Genomic DNA, 20687 nt, shown 5'->3' with positions numbered 1-20687 from the left:
AAAATACCAATTCCCTTACTTCCCTATCCTTATGTATACTCCCAGTACAACCTTTACCCCGTTCTCCCTTGTTTTTAACGTTCTTCACTCCTACCTATACACCACTGCCCATTAAGTAGCGCCTTACAGTGCATTCTCTCTCTCTCTCTCTCTCTCTCTCTCTCTCTCTCTCTCTCTCTGTATATATATATATATATATATATATATATATATATATAGATATATAGATATATAGATATATATATATATATATATATATCTCCCATGGGAGCCCAGTGTCCAGAGTATTGGACAGAACTGGGATTTTTCAAGTCCTTATAAAGTAGGGAAACCCCAGGTAGGGACCTATGAGCTTCGCGACTATGAGCCGAGAGGCGGAGGGCGGTACGCTAAGCACCCTCCCAGTGCCATGCCCAGCACCCCTGGGACCCAATGGGATATATATATATATATATATATATATATATATATATATATATATATATATATATATATATATCTATTGCCAGACGCCTCAATCCCGTTTGGGGTGGCCACAAACAAATCGCCTCCAAGTCTCCCTGTCCCCCGCCATTTCACTCCCCTGCTCCCAACTCACACCCCCCTCTCTCATATACCTCTCCACCCCATCTCTCCATCTCATCCTCGGCCTCCCCCTCCCTCTTTCCCCCTCCACCTCACTCACATACACTCTCTTCGTCAGTCTTTGACCCTCCATCCTCTCCACATGGCCAAACCACCTCAGTGTGTTCCTCATAACGCTTCCTATCACATCCACATCAACACCACAACGCTCCTTTATATCCTCATTCGTCAGCCTGTCTCTCCATGTGACTCCACAGGCTCCTCTTAAATAACTCATTGCCACGGCTCTCACTCTTGACTTGTGTCCTTCCAACAACGTTCAAGCTTCACTTCCGTACGTTAGAGTTGGTATCACAATACTGTCATGTAGTAACTTTTTCACTTCCATGCTCACTTCCCTGTTTCTTATCACTGCTTTCAAAGAACCAGCAACCTTTCTTCCCTGCTGTACCCTTTCAAGCACTTCACCCTCCAAACCTCCATCCTTACTCATCACACTACCCAAGTACTTAAACGTACTCACATTTTCCAATTCCTCACCATCCAACCTCGCTGTATATATATATATATATATATATATATATATATATATATATATATATATATATATATATATATTATATATATATATTATATATATATATATGATTCAGAGGAGAGATTGAGACAGTTGGTAGAGGAGTTTGGAAGGGTGTGTGAAAGGAGGAAATTGAAAGTAAATGAGAATAAGAGTAAAGTGATGAAGTGTACGAGGTTGATAGATGGTAGGGGGATGAATATAGTTTTGAATGGTGAGTTGCTTGAGGAGGTAGATTGTTTTAAATATCTAGGGTCACATGTTGCTGTGGATGGAAGAATAGATGCAGAAGTGAAGTTTAGAATAAATGAAGTAGGAAAGGTGCTGGGAGGAATGAAAAAAGTGTTTAAATGTCTTTCGCTTAGAATGGATGTAAAGAGAAGGCTGTATGAGGGTGTTGTGGTACCGACTGCATTATATGGGGCTGAAACATGGAATATGGGTGTAGCAGAGAGGAAAAGTTTGAATGTAATGGAGATGAGATGTCTGAGGAGTATGTGTGGAGTGACGCGTATGGATCGGGTGCGAAATGATGAAGTGCGAAGGAGAACTGGAGTTGTTCGGGAGATGGCTGGCAGAGTTGAGCAGAGGGTGTTGCAATGGTTTGGGCATATGGAGAGAATGGATAATGAGCGATTGGTGAAAAAGATAACTAGATCTGATGTGAGAGGTGTAAGGCTGAGAGGAAGACCACGAATAGGATGGATGGACAGTGTGAAGAGAGCGCTGGATGCGAGAGGGATGTCTGTTGAGCAAGGAAGAGTGGCTGTGCGTGACAGAAATAAATGGAGAGAAATTGTGAATGAATAAGTGATGACGCAGCCCTGAGGGATATTCTCCCGCATTTGGTCTGATCAGCTAGTCAGGTCAGGTGCGGGTAAGGGGATGGGTCTGTTATGATGTGGCAGGGGTAAACCAGTTCTGCTGTCGGGCCCTGCTGCGGATGTCACTGATTGCATTGCCCAGTTGACCCTTGTGCGGTGTGGTGTGGTGAGGATCTGTCCGTTCTCCCCTTCGGGGCTAAGATGCGAATGAATGTGTTTGAATGGATGAGTAAATGGAGAGTGAGTCGTCCTGTCTCGGCTACCTCCCTTTCCTTGGGGGAAGCAGCCTAGGTATATAGATAGATAGAGATATATACATATATATATATATATATATATATATATATATATATATATATATATATATATATATATATATATATATATATATATATATATATATATATATATATATATATATATATATATATATATATATATATATATATATATATATATATATATATATACACACACACACACACACACAGATTTTAACTCCATTCTCTTCACAGCCTTTACCATCCCTGCACCATTACCCCTATACCACTGACTCTCGATCCTGTTTCATAGCGTTCCCACTTTCTCAACCATCATGCTATCTGAATCTCACGTTCTTTCCCACTCCTCCACACCTTCCCCTACCCTAACAGTACCCTCTTTCTCACCATCCTCTCAGTTTCTGCGCCATATCCCATTCCATTTTCTCTCACTTTCTTCATCTTTCCCTATTGACCTTCACTTCCTCACACCTTTCAACCTTCCATCCCACACCTTACCTAACTTTTCTCACTGATTACCCACTCGCACCCAGACCTTTAGTCCATCATCCTTTCCCACCTACACCCCCTCCCCACTTCCCTAACCATCACTCCTACCTCACACTCAGTCATTCCTTCGTAGAGCATAGTATTTTCTCCTCTGTCTTTCCAATACAAAATTCCATGTTCTTTCCAGCAAATAACGGTGTTTTTTTTTTAATCTTTTTCCTGCAGGCTGTTAGGTGAGGGAAGGGGGGGGGAGGGATTGGTGAGGGAGAGCCTCCCTCTTTTCTCTGCTTTTGCCGTCCATGTTGTTTCGGTCGTCATTCGAATTACCTTTACTTTAGCAGATAAACTGTAGGCATATAGGCTAGTCCTGTTATAATAATTTCCCATGTACTCCTTTACTTAGTTTCTACCCCACCTCTTGGCTCCTCATCCACCTATCTCCAAATCCCTGTCTCTCATTCTGCCTCATTCCTTCTCTCACTACATCCTCACAAACTTCCCACTTTTACCCTTGTACCTGTCCTCCCCATTCCTTACCTGTTTCATTTCTCTCACTTTCTTTCCCAGTCCTCTCCTCAGCCAACTACACTTCCAGCTCACTCACTCTAACACACTCTTCCAGTCCACTCTCCGCCTCCCCCCCCACCAGCTCCCCCACTTTCCTCACTATCACCCACTCCATCTTTCTCTTACTTTCTTACCTACCTCCCCCCACCTACACAACCTCCACCTCCCCAACCCCCATCCCCCCAACCCCCTCCCGCCTCACTCCTGCAACACTAAGCCAATAACTCACTGCAATTTTCTTTTCCGTTCTTCGCTCTTCTCACCGGAACGATTGTGTGTGTGTGTGTGTGTGTGTGTGTGTGTGTGTGTGTGTGTGTGTGTGTGTGTGTGTGTGTGTGTGTAAACGTACGTGTTCGTGGCTGCGTATGTTTTTTTTTTTTTCATCATAACAAACCAAGCATCATATTCGGGTAAAATTTCAGCCTTCCTTTCTCCTTCCACTTCCTTCCTTTCTCCTTTACCCCTTTCTCCCCGCACCTCCCTCTTTCTCCCTTTCAAGTGCATTTCTTATCCTCTTCCTACATTTCTTCTCACTACCTCCCATCTTCCTCATACCCTCAATTCTTCCCATTTTCTTCCATTTCTCCTCATTTTTCATTTCTTCTCCCTGTCTCCATTCTTAATTTTTTTTTGCTCCTTCTGCTTAGTTCTCCTCCATCGTTGTATTGTTTCTCTTTCCATTCCTTTTCCCAGCCTCTTTCTTTCTTTCTCTTCTCCCTCCCGTTCTTTCCTCCTGTCTCCATCCTTCCCTTTTCTTTTGTTTATCATTCCTTCAAATTTCCACTCATATCCTCTCTTTTTACTCTTTTCATCGCTTTCCTGTTTTCTTCCTTTACCTTCTCCTTTGTCTTCCCCTTCCCTTTACCCGTGCCGTTCTTTTCTCTTTCCTCTTCTGTTTCATTTGCTTTCTTTATATACTTATCTCGTACTCCCCGTTCTTTCTTCTATATTTCTTCCCCTCCTCCCTCTCTTCTTGCTTTCCCTCCCTCCCTCCCCCTTATCTCTCCTCCTTTCCCTCTTATCTACCTATTGTTCGTCTCTCCCTTTCTTTCCTCTCCCCTCGTGTCTCACTATCTCTCCAGGGGTCCATTTTTTCTCCCTTTTCCCTTTTTTTTCCTATCTTTGGTTTTCACCTCTGCATTTTCTCTTATTTTTGTACGCTTCTCTGGTTCCTTCCGATTTACATTACTTACTGTATAGTCCGCATTTCCCCCCCCCCTTCCCCATTCCTCCCTTCCCACCATTCGTCCCTTCCCCCATTTCCCCTCACCTCTTCCCTTTGATTGCTTCTTCCTTCTCTTCCTCTTCACTTGTCCCTCCATCCTCTGCTCTTGCCCCCTCCTTTCTTTCCTCTCGCCTCCTCCCTCCTCTCCTTTTATCCTCTCCCTCCTCTCCCGTCACATCCTTCATTCTCACCTCGCTTCCTTCATCCTTATCCAATTTTCCTTTTCCCCTTTCTCTCTCTTACAAATCCATATTAACAGCTCCTCTCCCTGTTTCACCTCACTTCCTTTATTCACTTCCTTCTTTTAATCCTACTCATCTTTACTTCCTTTCCTCCCGCTAGTCCTCCTTCAGTCTCCCTTTCGCCATATTTCATTCTTTCCCTTCTTTTCCCTTTCTCCACTTCCCCTTCTTTCTACTTTTTTTTCCTTCTTGTCAGCATGATAAACCTCTCTTCATTTTTTCTCATTTTGCATCATTTCCTATTCGCCTATTCTTCCTCCTCATCTTCACTCTTTTTTTCCTTAATTTATTCCTTATAATGAGACGGTCGTTTCCTCTTATTCTCTCTCTCTCTCTCTCTCTCTCTCTCTCTCGTCCTCCCTCCCATTCCTCATCCTTTTCTTCTCTAAGGCTTTCCTCTCCCTCTCTTCTCCCTTCCCCAGCATCCATGTGTTCCTCACTCACTCCTTTGAATCTCCTCCTCCCCGCTCCTCCTCCCCCGTCTCATTCCTCACAAGTCTCATGCCCCCTTCCTTTACGTCCTCCTCCCCTTCCTTCGTTGTTTTGCTCATTCTCTCCCTATCTCCTTAGTTTTATCTCTCCCTCCCTCCCCCTTTTCCTCCTACCGTCTTTTTTTTTTTTTTTTACTCTGTTAACCTACTAGTTATTCCACTCTCTCTCTTCTGCTCCATTGACCCTTCCATACCTATTTCCCCTATTTTCCATTTCCCTCTTACTTTCTGTCTTCCTACCTTCTCCTCTTTCTTCCCCTTAATATCTCCTCCTCCCTTTCTTCACATTCCTTCCTCCTCCTGTCATACTTCCCTTTTCTTATCTCTGCCCCTTTGGATACTCGTTCTTCCTATATATTCCTCTCTTACATTTCCTTTTCCTATCTCTTCATTTCTTACTTTTCTCTCTTCTGTCCATTTCTCACACATACTGATTAGGTCTGCAGCGTAATTAGTTTTACCCCAGAAAATAATCTCGTCATAGGTCACTAGCCCTCGTATGATCTCTACTTTCTGTATTTTTCTGTGTATTTGTGTATTTTATTGTCCCTCCCTGTACCACTTCGCCATTCATTAACTACCTCCATCCCATTCTCTCTTTCTTTTCCTTTCCATATCTTTCCCTCTTTTTTTTTTCCTTTTTTGTATTCTCCCTTGTCACCCACTTAGTAATCTTTCTCACCCTCACTCCTCTCTTCCCCTTCCCAACCCCTTCTCCCTTCTTCTTCCCCTCCCTCTCCCTCACTTTCCACCCCATTTCTCTATACATCATCCTGACTCATTTTCTTCTTTCCTTCTTCATTCTTGCCTTATTCCTCTTCCACTTTCCCTCCCTCCCTCCCCCCACCATTTCTGTAGCCCTATTTCTGCCTGTTTTCCCTCTGCCCGCACTCTTTTTCTTTTTTTATTCCCCCCATTCCCTCTTTACTGTCCTTCTCTTCTTCACTTCCTCCTTCATCTTCATTTCATTTTTTCCCTTATCTCTTCTCCTTTTTCCCGTCCCCTCTCGCCATTCTCTCGCCCCCTTCTCTTCCCCTCTCCCTCTTTCGTCTCTTCCTTCATCAGTTCCTTTCCCCTCACTTTTCTCCCGCCTCCTCTCTTTCGTCTTTTAGTCACGTCCCCTGACACCCACCCAGTACTCTCGTCTCTCCCTTCCCTCTTGCCTTTCCCTCTCCACCCCCTCCCCTTCCCCTCTATTTCTTCTCCTCTCCCTTCTCCCACTACATAATTTCTTCAGTCTCCACTCTTCCTTTCCACCCACTGGTCCGGGTCTCTCCTACGTCTTCCTGTCCCTTTTCCTCTGTCTTCTCCCTCTTCCTCTGTCTTCTCCCTTTTCCTTCCCTCTTCTCATCCCTTTCTTTTCTCAGTTGCGTCTCTTACCCAGCCATCCAGCAGTATTCTCACTCCACATTCCCTCCCTTTTTCCCCTTCATTCTTCTCCAGCATCGCTCTACCTCCTCCTCTCCCCTTCCCTCTCCCTTCTTCTCTCTTCTCTCCCCCCCTCCTCTCTGCATCCTTCAGTCTGTAACCCCCATCAGTTTTCCTTTCCTCCCATCTCATATCCTTCACTTTTCCTTTCCATTCCGTCTTCCTTCCCTCACCTTCATTGTCTCCCCTTTGTCGTCCGAATCTTACTTTAGTCACTTCTCACACCAGCCATCCACAGTCTTCCCCTCATTCTCCCTTTCTTCTGCTCCTTTTCCATTTCATCATTCCTATCTCTCTTCCCTTCCCTTTCAAGCTCCACTTCTCTCCCTTCTCTCTCCTCTTCCCCCTTTTTTTTTTTTCTCCCTATAGGCAGCCACCTGTTAGTTACCACCCTTCCCTTTTTTGTCTCTCCTCCCCTCCCTTCCTACCCCTCCTTTCCCTTCTCCCTTCACCTCCTCCTCTTCTTTAAGTCAGCCACCTACCAGCCATCCCCTCAACATTCCTCTCCTCCCCCTCATTTCTCCTCCTTTCCCGTCCTTCCCCTCTCATCTCCCCCTCTCTCCTTTCCTCTCCGTTCTCTCTCCTCTTCCCGGTCTTCCTTCAGCCAGCCACCCACCGATCTTCCCCTCCCCCTTCCCCCTCCCATTCCCTCCCTTCACTCCCCCTCCTCCTGCCCCCTCCGTCGCAATCAATACATCGCCGTAATGTAATCAGATATGCAAATTTTCAGCTTTATTTTGAGAGATGCCGAACGAACGAAAGAAAATGGAGGGAGAAAATATATTGGGGGAGAGAGAGGGAGAGAGGGAGGGAGGGAAGAAGGGAGGGAGGAGGGGAAGATTAGGGGGGAAGGGAGTGGGGAGGAAGGTTGCAGATGGAAAGGGGAAGGGAGGGCGGAGGGAGTATGAGGCTGCATCTGTCTGTCTGTCTGTCTGTCTGCTTTTCTCCCTCTTTTCTTTCCGTTTTTCTTGGTTATCATATTTTTCGCATTGTTTTCTCCCTCAGTTTTACTTGACTCTTTCCTTTGTGAATCTCCTCTCCCCCCCCCCTCTCTCTCTCTCTCTCTCTCTCTCTCTGTTTTTATTATCCTTAGGACAGTAGTATACAGTAGATCCATGGAGTTGAGTAAGACGAAAACATCCCGCGTATTCCCTTCGTATCGTGCATAAGATAGTTGGATGGTAACCCAAATAAATTAGAAAAACACGTGTTCTCATCCTGATGGCATTGATTGGACCGACTGACAAAACTAAAGCCGATTGTTTTGTCCTGATACATCAAAGCCGTGGTTACATGAAAATCGATCCCTGTTAGTTATGAGGTAGTAATCGGTCTTCTTGGTTACTAGTTAATGGGCCCCCAGATCTGACAACAGTTGGCCGTTAATTAAGCTGAAAGAGGTTAGGGATCTTCTCGATGTTAGTACAAATGCGCTAAAAGAAATGGATTGCACAGCCTGGGTGGGGTGGCTGGGGTTGAGGTGGGCCGGTTGTATTTACGTCCCAGCCTCTTAAGTGGACTAAAAGAGTGAATGACGTCAGCAGGGAGTGCCAGTCAGTAGCCAAGGAAGCTAAACTTATACCTAATATCATACAACCTACTTATTTTTATCGCATTCTATTTGCGCACTCCTTGATTATTCTTATTATATTTCGGTGTCGGTGTGTTTTTCCGCCTTTACACTCTAGTTTATCTTTGTTTCTGTGTGTGTGTGTGTGTGTGTGTGTGTGTGTGTGTGTGTGTGTGTGTGTGTGTGTGTGTGTGTGTGTGTGTGTGTGTATTTATGCGCCTATTTTTATTGTGCTTGTGTGTACGTGTGTTTCTCCTAATATCGTACCTTGTTTGTGTATTTGGTTCTATATCTGATCGTGTGTGTGTGTGTGTGTGTGTGTGTGTGTGTGTGTGTGTGTGTGTGTGTGTGTGTGTGCGCGTGCGCATTTTTTCCCACATCTTTTCTGTTTGTGCTTCCTGTGCTTCATCAGGTGGGAAGTAGGAAAGTTTATTGAATGGACATAACTTTTTCCAACACACACACACACACACACACACACACACACACACACACACACACACATTAAAGAGTGAAATTTTTAAGGAATCGAAATATGATCACAAAGACTAATATAACAACCCTTGGCAGTGGTTCTGGCGTCATTTTATAACAATCTTTGCTATGATGGCACTTTCATCGTTATGTTTTTGGTACCTCAAGGCGATTTTATTATTCTTAGAGGCTTCGAACAGGCGGGGTCATATACTGCCTAACTTTCTCTTCGAGGAGCCTCTGCAAAGTTACGTAAAATCGGCGACAGTAACAAGGAGAAATATAAAGATCGTCGTGTACTGAAGGGAATGATGATCTGATTATAACAGCCTATAATTACCCGTCCCCGTCCCGGAGGGGCTCGGTGACGGGTATTTTTTTTCATTCACTTCGTCTGCCTGTCTGTCTGTCTGTCTGTCTGTTAACAACTTTAAGCGAGAACTACTGGTGGCATTTTGACTAAAATTATAGAGATGATGGGCAATGACCTTCTGATCACCTGACTAATTTGGGGCCAAAATAGGCTAAGGCCTAGGCGGGTAGGCCCAAAAATGCAAAAAAAAAAAAAAAAAAATCGTCATAACTCCACTCAAATTCGTCATATCGTCATGAAGCCAAAGGTGGATCTTTCAGATCTGCATCCTGTAACATGCCTCATTACATCAGGGAGGTCACCCTCCCAGTTAGCAGTGGGGGGGGGTCAGTATCAGGTGGGTCGGGCCTAAAATTTCAAATGGATATAAAATCATCAGTTTTACCCGATTTATTCCAAATTTGATAATATGACATCTTTGACTAGATATCATGTCGTGTTTATAAGTCAGGATTAAAATGACTGCCGGGGACGAGTTTGCTGTGCCTTGGCACCGCTTCTTGTTGATATTGTGAATCCGATTATGTATTCTGTTGGTTTACTCCTGAACCTTGCTGACAATTTTCTTCATCTTAGAGGAGACCTTTCGCAGCGACGAAGTCAGTGAACGCTATATTTAACCTTTGTAGTTCGAAAAATTTCTCCTAAGCGAATATAATCATCTGGTGATAGCAAGAGTATAATACAAAACACGTCATTGGAGTGAAGGTGCCAAGATGAGATTTGCCAGTAGTTGTAGAGTTATCCTTGATCAGTGTTCACAAAAATATATGACTGCCATACTGTATAAGATGAAGGCTTCTGTCAGTTTTCTCCAGTCTGACCTGTTAGTTGTTATCAGTGTTCACAAAGTAAATCAAGTCATTATTGTGTAAGGTAAAGGCTTCTCTCAGCTTTCTCCACTTTGACCTGTTAGCTGTCAGTATAATCTAACCTGAGGAATTATGCAAATCTTTTCCCTTCGAACCTCTACCTGTCCTTTCCCCCACATCCAAACTAATTTAATCTTTAGCTTACCACTCTTTAACTTTTACCAGTCATCTGTTGTTTATTTTGTTATTAGGGTGATGTCCTTTATCCTTTGCGCTCTTCAGGTGCAAAGCGTTAGGTATAGATCATCCTAGTGAAGGGCTAATCATTCACCCTTTTATAGTCTGCCTTCCTCTCCTTATACTGACTTCTTACTTTGTTCTTACTTCTATATAAGGCTGTGTATGTACTCGTCTCTGTAGCCAGCACGCTTCATTGTTTAAACTCTACACTTTTATGTACACACCACACATTTTTGCGCTCTTCGTCATCCCTACACACTCCACAGTATACAGTATATACACACTCAACGCTCTGTCTACAGACCCATATACACACGCACTCGAATATCTACATGCTAATCTTTCATAGCCTATTTAATTATAATCCATCCATCCATCATTCACTCCTGTGTCGCCCCACGTCTAGCGTAGGAGTCCGGGGCTAGGCAAGTTGGTCCTGACATTTAAGATGAGAGTGACCAGCCTCACTCATCCCTGAGTGGCATTATGTGAACAATAAACCCCAACCACTCATTGGATATAAACCTGTACCGGCTCAATCCGATTGGAGCATCTTAATTACCCACTAAACCACTAGGCGCCATAATTTGGTTATATAGTTACCACCCAGCGTAGTAAATGGTTTCCTGGTGTACAGGAAACCATTTGGCTTGTCACTTAGTATAGAGTCACCCATGGGTAGAAGGAAGAGGAAAGAATGAAGGAAAGAAAGACAAGAGGGAATGTAAAGTCACCCGTAGGCAGAAGGAAAAGGAAGAAAGAAGGAAAGAAAGACGGGAGAGGAAGGAAGGAAACATCTGTTTATGCGATGAACAAGTTTGCTACACATTCTCAATTTTGGGGTTACCACCAGGCGGTTTATTTCTCTATTTTCACCTTAAGAGAGACCTTTCGAAATTAAAGATTAGAAACAATCTCCGCTAACCTTTTTAGTGCAAGGACTCTTTCAAAAACCCTCCTCTTCCCATATTTCTTTTAGTTAAGGGGAAACATCTCACTGGAAAGGGGTTAGATATTAGGCTACTTTATCCTTGAATTCTAGGTTGATCCTCACCTTACGGCAAGTCAGTCCCCTACAACTACAGTCTCAGTCCTCCTGTAGTGCTAACCTAATCCCCAACAGGTTCTTGCCCATCGAGTGCTTGCCTAATTCTTTTCAAGTAATAGTGTTAATCTACCCTCAAGTACCAGTCAGATCCTCTCAAGTGTTAGTCTAACCCATCCTCAAGTGGTAGCCCAACCTTCCCTCGGATGTTAGTCTAAATTTTCCCCAGGTTCTAGCCTAAACCCCCTCAAGTGCCAGCTCAACCCTTTTCAGGTTTTAGCCTAATCTCCTTCAAGTGCTTATGTAACTCCCCTTATGTTTTAGCTTAGCCTAACCCTGCGTAAGTGCTACATTAACCCCGTCATCGAATATCAACCCTTTTCATGTGCTAATATAATTCCTTCCAAGTGTTAGTTTAACCACCCTCAAGTGCTGGTTTAACCCCCTCAGGTGCTAGATAAACCTCCTCAAGTGCTAGATAAACTTTCTCAAGTGCTAGCTTAACCCCGATCAAGTATTAGTCTAATTACCTTCAAGTGTTAGTGTAGCCCCTTTTCAGGTGTTAACACCCCCTTGGGTGCTTGCTTAATCCCCTCAAATGCTGACCTAACCTCTATCAAGTGCTAACCTAATTCCCTTCATATGTTCACCTTCCTTAAATGTTCATCTAATCCTTCGTCAAGTACTCATCTAACCCCAATAAAGTGTTAGTCTGACCCCTTGCAAGTATTAACACCATCAAGTGCTAACCTAACCCCCTCAAGTGCAAATCTAACCCCCTCAAATGCCAACCTAACCCCCTCAAGTACTTACCTAACTTCCACAAATGCTAATCTAACTTCTCCTGAAGTGTTAGTCTAACCCCGTCAGGTGCCTGCTAACCCCTTCAAGCGTGCGTTACCGTCCTTACCTGCCCTTGAGCTTCGAGTCGTTCCTCAAGCGCTTACCTGTAATTTCACCCCCTCTCTTTCCTCACCTCTCTCCTGGCCTCCCCCCCCCCCTTATTTTTTTCTCTCTTATGCTCATCTTTCTGCCACACTTCTTCCCTTTTCTTCCCCCTTTTTCTATCCATCTCCCTCATTTCTGTCTCTTCCTAATATTTCTCCTCCTTTTGTTTTCTCCCCCTGTTATCTCCGTCTCCATTCTTCTTTCTCCTCCACTTCCATTTCTTTCCTTTCCTCTTCTCTACCCCCGTCTTCTCTCACCTTCCCTTTGTAGCTTCTCTCTTCTCCCCTTTCCCCCCTTCCTTCTCTTACCCTCCACCATCCTTCCATTCTCACTTATATACCTTCTTCCCTCAGTTTTCCCTCTCTTTCCCTTCTTTTCTCTCTCTTCCCTTTCCTTTTCTTTCTCCCTCACTTTTTCTTATTTTACTGTCCTTCTTCCCTCTCCTTGCCTCTATCGTAGGCCACTCCTTCCAGTTTTCCTCTCCTTCCTTCTCTCTTAACTATTCCTCCCATTATGCATGTTTATCTGTTCTTCTATTTATTCTTTCTTCTCCCTTCTTTCCTCTCTTCTAATTATCCTCACCATTCGTCTTTACTCCTTTCCCTATCGTTTCCTCCCTGCCTTTCTCTTTTCCCCTTCCCGATAGCTCTGTCTTTCCCAGATTTCTCTCAGTCCCTTCTCTGATCTCTCTTTTCATCCTTCTTTCTATTGTTATTTCTCTCACCTTTATTCCCCTCATTTCTCCTTCCCTTCTTTGTCTGGTTCAGCATCTCCAAGAATTCTGTCAGGGAGAGAATAAAGTAACAAAACCATTAATTACTATTCAACAGATTTTTGCAGCAGAATTCTACTAAGCTTGGAAGTCAGCAAATGTAACACCTACATTTCAGTAAAGAGGAGGACCGTCACCTGGGGGAAATTGGATAAATTTTTACAACTGTAAAAAATTCTGTTAATGAAGAAAAAGAAAGAGCAACTGAAGTTTTATTGCGACAAACAATGATACTACTGGTGCTTTTTCACACCTGTAATGTTAGACCAGACAACTGGCTAGTTCCACTGTGTAAATAGGCCTACTTCATAAGTTGCAAACCGAATTACTCGGATTTTTCATAAAATGAATGCCCATTCACAACATAATCACTCCTATTAATAGTGCACTTGTGCCTGATGAATGACTGAAAGTATGAGCATATAAATAAGCTGAAAAAAAAAAAAAACATGTAAATAAGGTAAATCAGCGCAGGAAAGTAAGCTTTTTTTAATGCACAATTAGATCCCCCCAAATATCCTTGAATGTTAGCTTACCCTTCATTATTTGGTGTTTACTTAAAACCTTAATAATATCACACACTGCTGGAAAAAAAAAAAAAAAAAAAACGATGTCAGGCACTTCTGGGTCTGTGAAATGTGAATTCATTTATTTTCCAGCACCGTTAACCTTCATAAGACCCTTGATCATCCCAGTTTCCAAGTGTAACAACAATCTTACTGTTTCTTACCCTTGAAATGAACATGGTCAACTTCATTCAGAGTTTGTTCACAGCTAAGCCCCACAAGTAGTTCTAATGGTTTAGTTTTTAACACATCATCTGCTCCGTCACCTTTTAGGTGATATCCTCCAACTATCTCATCCTGTTTGCACCAGGGACCTTCTTGTAAATTCTGGGCTTCTTCCTCTAAATGGAAAGTATAACATTTTTCGATAAATAGAGGAACTACTTTATAGTATAATATAATATCGACATTTTTCCAAAAAATGGCCCTGGTTAGCCGAATTACTCCACACTCCAGCTCTACTCATTATACAAATAATGCTTCAGGGAATTAGTGTAATTTTTTTTTTCCACACATAGTTTATTAGTTAATGATGATATATAGATTCAGGGTGGCCTCCTGGAGTACTGGTCAGACCATTGTAATTTAATGCCGCACACAACGGATAATTTCTTGTTTCTGCACTCTTGGCACTCTCTGCATACTGATAAAATGTAATTTAAAATTAAATATAAAAAACAATACAAAATCTAACCACGACAACAATGCATACTGCTAGAATTTAAAAAAGAAAACAAAAACTTTTGAAATTCTGAGGAATTTTTCATTCGGTCATCTAAATTACACAGCACTACTCCCCCAGTCTTCTGTAATTGAATTATGTTGTCATTAATACATAGCACGTGGGAGAGATAGAAAAATATTTGTGTTAGTATAGCCAACGACCTGAAACTATGCAACCATTATGCAAATGCAGTCGAGAAAACATTCAGACAAGTCACATTTATAGGAAACTCATTTAATGCATCGTCATCAGCTACAAATTTTTTCACTTCTATGTATTTTTGGTCGTCGATTAAAATCTATCTGTTTATCTATTGCCAGACGCCATAATCCTGTAAGGGGTGGGCGTTTGTCTTTGAGTCAGTTGTTTTATAGGGAGGGGCATTTGCTGACACGTAGGGAACACGTATCGATTAAATGTTAGAGAGAATATAATGACGCTAAAATTATAACTAGACCAAGGAAAAAACATACATATAGAGCGTTGGAGAAACCAAGACGTCATCTAATATCTTATCCTTTCTCCCTCTTCTCTCACTTTCTTTTCCATCTTCTCTCTCCTTCCCTCTCGTTATTCTCGCCTAACAACCATTTTTTTCACTGACCTTTCTCATTTTCGTTCCTCATATCTCTCTTCTTTTTCCTCGCTTCCTCTTGTGTTCCCTCCCACACTTCTCTTTCTCCTGCCCACATCTCTCTCGTTCCCTCCATCATCTCGTTCCGTCTCTCTCACTACTCTGTCTCTTCTCCCTTGTTTCTCTTTTTGCCTTTTTTTTTTCTCTGCATATGTTCTTTCCTCCCTTTTCTCTTGTCTCAGGTGCTGAAGAGGGACACCTTCATGTGGTGGCACCGATTAAACCATGCGGCTCCACTGCCTGGTCATACAAACGTTCCTCAGTTCCCTCCCTATACCCCCAATGAGGATGGTAGAGTGCAGGAGTAGGACAGCTTCACCCTGCAGTCCACCGAGTTCATGTTTCAGATGAATCATAGACAACAACGACAACAGGAATAACGACACCACCACCACCACCAGCAACAACAACAACAACTCCTACTACTACTACTACTATCTTGTCTCTCCTTTTCCTCTTCATTTTTCCTCTTCATTCCTCCTGATAGGTGGTTGCCTCCATTATCCACTCACTTGATGTATTACAGCCTACTTCTTTACCTTCACCATTATATTTTTGTCTGCCCTTCTCTCTTCTTACATCTCCCTTTCCTTCCTGTCACGTTTTATTGCTCTTATTTCCACTTCAACTGGCTCTACATTGAGTGACAAGCTTAATCGTTTCCTGTAACCCAGCAAATAATTTACAACGCTGGATGGTAACCATATAACCAGATAACGGAGTGTTGTAGAGGCTTACTAAAGTGCCCCTTTTAACTGCGTGGAGAGACACAAATGCAGCGTTCATTCAGGAACCAAACTTTCACATTGTTCTCCGTGCCTTGCCGTTGCGAGGCACAAGAACATCGGTTCACTGCATGGGACGCTCCTGCAGGGACGGTTGCCTTCCTATAGTTGATAGGTCTGCTCGGCCAGACAGAGTGAGAGTGATCAATGACAATAATTTCTCCCGCCTTTTTTTCTCTCTCCAACTAGTCATTACTTTCTCTTCTTCGATTAAATTCCATCTCTCTCTCTTACACATGACTCCTCTCATCCACCCATCCTCCTCCTCCTCTCTGTCCTCGGTCATTTCTTTCTCTCTGCTCATATTTTCTTCTTTCCCCTCTGTTCTTTCCTTATTGTCCCTTCTCATCTCTTCTTCATTCGTCCACTCCTTTCGCTTTACCTCGCCCATTTCCTTACTCTCTTCATCCATTCCCCCGCTGGTTTCTCTCCTTCTGGCCCTCTTTATCCTCTCTCAGTTTCTCTTAGCTTCTCATCTCCCATTCGTTCGTTCCTCTCTTTTTTTTTTCTTTCCTTTTTTTCGCTTTTCTTCTCATTTAATCTCTTTTCTGTTATGCTCTTCTCTCCCAATTCTCTTTCTCTCCTCCTCCTTTATCAGTTCCTCTTCTTTTTCTCCCCTTCTCTTCTCTTTTCTCTGCATCTTCGCTTACTCATCTCTTTTTTATTTTATATCTCCATCCTCCTTTCTTTTTCTTTTCCTTTCCCGACTCTCTTTTTCTTCTCTCCTCCTCAGTTTATCTTGTTCTCTCTCCTAATTTTCTCTCCTCGTCGTCGTTAGTCCTTTTTCTCTTTTTGCTTCCTTTATCATTGCTCTTCTTCGATCTTCCTTTTCTCATACTTTTTTCTCTTCCGCTTCAGCTGTCTTCTCTCCTCCTCTTCTCTCTTCTTTTTCTCTTGTCTTTTCTCTTTGATTACAAATTTTCTCTTCTTCTCTCCTCACCTTTGATCCCACTCCTTTTTTATTTCCTCGTCTTTTCTTCTTTTCTCTTCCCTGCTCCCACTCCTCTACTATTTTCTCCTTATTTCTTCTCCTCTCCTCTCTTCTCACTCCTCTTATTCTTTCCTTTCTTTTCCTCTCCTCGTTTCTGCAACTACTATATTTTTAACTCCTTTCTTCTCTCCTCTTCTTTCCTATCATCCCTTTCCTCTTCTGTTTTCCCGTCCTTTCATTTTCCCTTTCCCCCATCCTCCTCCTTTTGTCTTTCGTCCACCTCTCTTCTGCTCACCTCTCCTCCATCTCCTCACACTTATAACAATTGGCTCGTTCTCCCAGCATGTAACCGCAATGGAGAGGGTAATTCAATGGTTCGCTTGTTACGCAGGCGGATGGGAGTCTTGCTAACAATTTTCTCACCAAAGATATTGGTAGTTAAGGCGATTTTTTTCATCATCTAATTTCGTTTTTAACTAGTAATTGTGCTTAATTTAGGCTTTGTTTCTTTTTTTTTTTTTTTAATGAAGGAATATTTCTTCGTTTTTTCTTTATCTACTTTGTCACATTTTCTTCTACTCCACAGTTTGATGGCTTCTCACCAATTTTTTATGAAACCAAATTTGGTATCTTTGGTATAAGTGTGTGTGTGTGTGTGTGTGTGTGTGTGTGTGTGTGTGTGTGTGTGTGTTTGACTGGGATAAATTGTAGGCATAATGCTCACCCTGTGTATAATGAAATGTGACTGAAAGAGGTGGGGCGTATAGAAGATCCAGACTCCCCTACCCTCACCCGTGTCCCATTTTGTATTGGATTAAAGATTCGGCGACTTAACTGCCCACCACTTGCAGAGAAATAAGAAATTCTTTATTAGATATCACCACTTTGCGACAGAGAAGCAGTTGAAGCGATGACTATAATCCAGTTGTGCTTTCCCTGCTATAGTTTTTTTTTTTTTTTTTTTTTTTTTTTTTTTGTACTGCCAGACACAAAAGCTCGTAGTCTCTCTGTGTCTCTCTCACTCTGATTCCCGAGAGTATCATCGAAGCATAGGTGTCGTCAAGTGATCACAGTAATATTGTGACGGGGCCAGGGCAATGAGGCTTTGAACTTCTGTTTTTGGCTCCACACCTATCCAGCTTTCAGTTTGTCTTTCGTATATTTGTCTATCCGTCGTTCTGTGTCTGTTCCTACATTTCCATTTTAAGGGTGATGTGGTTGTTAATCATTCCATGCATCTCTGTTTTTATTTAATATATTGATAATGGCTGTATCTTTTGAGTTTGTCACGTTTTAGTGTTTACCTTTTTCGTTGTTTCCTTGGCTCCTAAACCAGTTATCAACACATCTGTCTATATATTAAATTTCCCGTCTGTCTCGGTGTCTTTTCCTTTATTTTCATACTGTATACGAGTATAAATTGTATTTCGTATCTAGCCAGTCTGTTAATTTGTCTTTCTGTCTGTTCATCTTAAAATTTCGGTCTTCCATATCTCTGCCTGTTAATGTTTTTGTTGTCCTGTCTTTTTGCCTGTCTGTGTTCACGTGTTTTCGATATCTGATTTTAATATCCACCCTAGCCTGCACTTGGACATGTATTTTCTACTTACCAGGCTGAGAGAGAGAGAGAGAGAGAGAGAGAGAGAGAGAGGGGGGGGGTAAGACTGCTGCATCCGTATTCAAAAAGCAGAAAAAAACACTTTAATCACAAGACAAACCTGGGTCGCACTTTTCCTTTCTCTCATTGTCTGTTTAATGCTCAGAATTTTTCCCCCTCCCTCTCTCCTCTCGGTAAAATGCAATTCAGAAAATGCCCATGGAAACAAAGAGCAGGGAGGAAGAAAGAGAGAGAGAGAGAGAGAGAGAGAGAGAGACAGACAGACAGACAGACAGACAGACAGAGAAGTATTAAACCGAGGTAAGCACGTCTTCCTTTTTTCTTCCCTCCCCAAACACACTTCCTAAGTTATTTTTTCCCATCTCATAATTTTCTTGCTTGAAATCTAGGTCGGCTGCGAATTATACTATCTGCCGCATGTCTCATGGGTAGAGAGAGAGAGAGAGAGAGAGAGCTTATTGCCAGTTCATACCGTTTGTCAAGACTACTAAAAGACACTGAAGCCATTTTGGGAATATATTTGTTACTATATATATATATATATATATATATATATATATATATATATATATATATATATATATATATATATATATGTGTGTGTGTGTGTGTGTGTGTGTGTTTAACAGTGTCTTGTACTATGTTTTCATTCCATTATCGCCTCATTATTTTTGTAACCAAAGAATATTATGCCCAATATCAACAATTTGTTTATACTGTAACTCATGTGATAAAAAGAGAGATAATTTGGCAAGTCAGAAGTAGTTAAGGATGTAACAGACTTATTTATATGCCACTGATGTTTAGAGAGAGAGAGAGGGGGGGGGAGGGGGGAGCTCAAGTATTGTACTTTGTAGTTATAGGTGTCGTAAGAAAAAGCAACAGATGTTTCATTATTTGGCGATTGAATCATGTCTCACCACAAGTTATATTCTTTATGTTCGCCGGAGGAACAACAGTAATTTTATTCTTAACGGCAACAAATACTATGGGAAATCAATACTTGCATCAATATCTTATTTTTAATTAGTGGTAAAGAGATTAATAACTGCATATCAATTTCTGACGGCATTGACTGTAACGTGATTGTGTTTATATCCTTTTGATAAGAAGGGTAAAAACTGTAGAATTATTGTACTTAAATCAACAAAGTAAAAATGAAAGATGACTCATTTTCTGCCAACAGTGAATTAGGAACAAAAAAAGTTTTGTTGTTTAGTTTCATAAGAATATTGTTACTAACTACAATGAAACTCATATATATCACCATCATAATAATCATCATCATCATCATCATCATCGAATCATTTTTTGCCCAATCAAGAGCGTAGGAACCTGGCTTAGATTCCTTAGTCTTTACATTTGTGGCGATAATGACCAGCCTCACTCGTTCTTGAGTGGCATTAGGTGAGCAGTAACTTCATCCAGCCCTCGGATGTGGGCAATAACTTCATCCAGCCCTCGGATATAAACCTTACAGGCTCAGTGTAGCTGGTGTGGCTTCACCCACTACTCCACCAAGCGTCATTATTTTATATGATTACCACCAAGTGTATTAAATGGTTTCATTGTAGCAGCTTTATATATTGCAGGTGACTCAGTGTAGAGTCACCCGAAGACAGCAGTGGACTGAATGAGTGGATGATGACCCCACTTCCACCATTAATAGAATAGTAGGAATAATAATAATAATAATAATAATAATAATAATAATAATAGTAATAATAATGATGATAATAATAATAATAGGCCTAAATAATAATATTAAGAGTAGATATTTTCAGGAGCATCATATAAACACCAAGAGAGATCAAATTACACCTAACACTCAGGGATAAATTAATCCTCATTATTACTTTTAGTCGCAAAGCATCATTAAAAGCCTGGTGGCAGCGTTGTGGTTATTTGGAAGAGAGGTAAGGACGGGCGGGGTGGGTTTTGTGCAGGGAGGTGGTGGAAAAATAGGGCTGAGCAGGATAAGAGGGGCTCAGCCACGGGAATGTAAGTAAGCAACGGGGAGGGGGGGAGGAAGAGGAGGAGGGGGAAGGAGGGGATTGGGAGGTGAGGAGGGAGGGATGATGGGGAAGGAGGGAGGAGGGAGGTGAAGAGGAAAGGATGATGAGGAAGATATATGTTAGGGAGGGATGGTGTGGATAGAATGTGCTGTATACAGTATGTGTGGAGGGGGGTGAGGAGGGCATGTGGAAAGGTAGAAGATGAACAGAGGATGCAATGGGGGGAAGGAAGGTGAGGGAGAAATATGTAATGGAGGGATGATGAGGAGAAAATGTATACACTATGTATGGATGAAGTGAAGATGTGAAAGGGGAGAAGGTGAACAGAGGATGCAATGGAGGGAAGGAATGTGAGGGAGGAATTTGTACGGGAGGGAAAGAAGCTGAGGGAGGAATGTGTAAGGGAGGGAAGATAAGGAGAGAATCTGTAAGGGTGAAGGGAAGTAGGTAGGTGATGTGTAAGGAGAAAAT

Source organism: Coenobita brevimanus, chromosome 22 (assembly GCF_032717465.1).
Source record: "Coenobita brevimanus isolate Jiangsu-jjx chromosome 22, ASM3271746v2, whole genome shotgun sequence".
NCBI lineage: Eukaryota > Metazoa > Arthropoda > Malacostraca > Decapoda > Coenobitidae > Coenobita > Coenobita brevimanus.
Note: the sequence above shows the minus strand (reverse complement) of the source record.